The 2189-nt window shown below is 38.7% G+C and overlaps 1 pseudogene; it reads right to left on the bottom strand.

The window, feature by feature from the left end:
* Positions 1-379: 379 nt before the first annotated feature.
* LOC142427610 (regulator of microtubule dynamics protein 2 pseudogene) lies at positions 380-1161 on the bottom strand (annotated as a pseudogene).
* Positions 1162-2189: the final 1028 nt, after the last annotated feature.

Below are 2189 nucleotides of genomic sequence, written 5' to 3'. Positions count from 1 at the left end.
TCTGGAAGGTTACTCAGTTGGAAGGGTATCTGTATTAGTTGATACTTAATTTCAGTTGCAATCATGTGAAATCTCCAATTCCACTAACAAGAAGTGCCTCCAGGGGTTTTTTAAAAAGTAAATCTAAAGAAAATAATTCAGAAACATTCAACATAAGTGAAGGTTTCCAGAAATGCAAGTAAAGAAACAATCTGGTAAAGAAAAATAGCATGAAGATGGTAATATCAAAAATAACAATGTAAAATATGAACCAAGAGAACTAGCCAAACAGACTCAATGACATCAGTTCGACCCTATAGGACATGGTGGAGATGTCTTTGTGCTTTTCTCTGGCTGTAACTCTTTTTTTTTTTTTTTTTTGGAGAGTAAGTTCTTTTATTTATCTCTTCAAGGAGGTGATAATATTTTCTGTTGCTTTCTGTATTTCTTTATCCTCTTGGTAACTGAAGAAAGTGACAATCCCAATTTACAGAACTCCACAGCATCCTTCTTTTTATTAAGATCTATAGAGCACTTTGCCAAATATAAATAATTGGACTTGGAATAACCAGGATGCAGTTCTTCAGCCTTAAGGAAATTGTGCAAAGCTTCTCCAACGGTTGATGTTGGTACTCTTCCAAACAGAGTAATAGCCATTTTTTTCTCAATCCAGTTAAGTTTTGAGACAGTATAGCAGTATCTTCCTTTGAGGTAATACAAATGGGGTTCTTCAGGTAGTAATTGGATTGCTTTATCAAGATGTTCCTTGAAGCGATGGCCATAGTTGACTTTGTTTTGCAAACCCTCAAACTCAGATACATAGCCGCACAAAATTGCAAACCACATATGACAATATCCATTCGTGGGTGCTTTCATAACACCTTTTTCACCCAACGTTTTTCCAATATTAGCATAATGTTTCTTTTCTTGTACATTTGTAGATAAATCATACATGTCCGTGTAAGCACGAGTTAGCCGCCAAATAAACTCTATTTCTTCTTTAAACTTTTCCTTATGGTCACAAAGTAGTTCAAAGCTCTCCACCTTGCCAGACTCGGTCGTACGTAAGTGATCTGCCTTCTGCAGAAGGGCTTCTAAGGTTAATTTCTCCACGTGTGCGTTAAATGCCTTAGGGACCGGAAAGCCCTGCTCTTCTGTGTCAGTATTCACGGTAACATACATAGCCACACGCAATGACGCAGAATGCAGGAAGATCACAGGCCAGCGAGTGCAGAGCTGTGTGGATCCAAGCTCAGCAGGAATACGGCAGGACCAGAAGCTCTAGGGCCAATGATAGAGTCCCAGCAATCAGGAAGGTGAAGGGGCAGAGAGTGATGTCTCTAGTGTCTCACGCTCTTGGTTTCTCACACCCTGGCTGTAACTCTTTTTTAAAATTTTATTTTAGCCCATTATGGTTTGTTCTCTACAATATTTTGTTGGAGTTCAACGATTTGCACTCGTAAGCTATATAGCCAAGAGGCAACAGAGTGTAACACAGAGACTTATTCTGAAGTCTTTGTACTGAATGCCATACAAATCTGCTTCGGAGAAATAGATGTAACGAAACAAAACAAACACATAACTTCCAAGGTTCCAAAAACCCAGCAGAAAATAACAATTTAGTGTATTTGTGGGTGTTAACATATGGAAAACAGATATTGTGCAAATCTTAAATTGACACCCAGGGCTTCTTTTGTATAGATATTATAACAATATGCAGTACTTCACCTACAAAACTTTCTTGTTCAAAGGTTCTCTAACACGAGTGGCTTTATTATGCAGAGACAACGTTTTAAGAAACTCACAGTGGAAACAATCCAGTATCGACAAACCCTAGTGATCAAACACAATCCTTTTAATGTAAAGTGAGGACAATATATAGAGTATGTCCTAGCTGTGGGTATTATGAAACATCCCAATTTTTCAGACCAAAAGGCACTCACAGCAAAGGATGATATAAACTATGAACCAAGCCAGCAGTCAGATTGGTTCTGTGAAATCTGATTACCTACTGTTCAGTTTATGCAGCTCAAGGACAAAGGTAACACTAAGCAGAAAACTCACTTCCTTCCATCTACAAATCATATATGTATCTGGACACCCTCATGACTGATCTGGTCAAGCAGGTGGAAGGCAGTTCAGAGCTGTCATCTCCCTAGCAGAGCTGCCACATGGATAATCCAGGCTTCTGTTTTTCCTGAGAGCAACCT

Source organism: Tenrec ecaudatus, chromosome 15 (assembly GCF_050624435.1).
Source record: "Tenrec ecaudatus isolate mTenEca1 chromosome 15, mTenEca1.hap1, whole genome shotgun sequence".
In the NCBI taxonomy this organism is placed as follows: Eukaryota; Metazoa; Chordata; class Mammalia; order Afrosoricida; family Tenrecidae; genus Tenrec; species Tenrec ecaudatus.
Note: the sequence above shows the minus strand (reverse complement) of the source record. Positions and strands in the feature narration are given on the sequence as shown.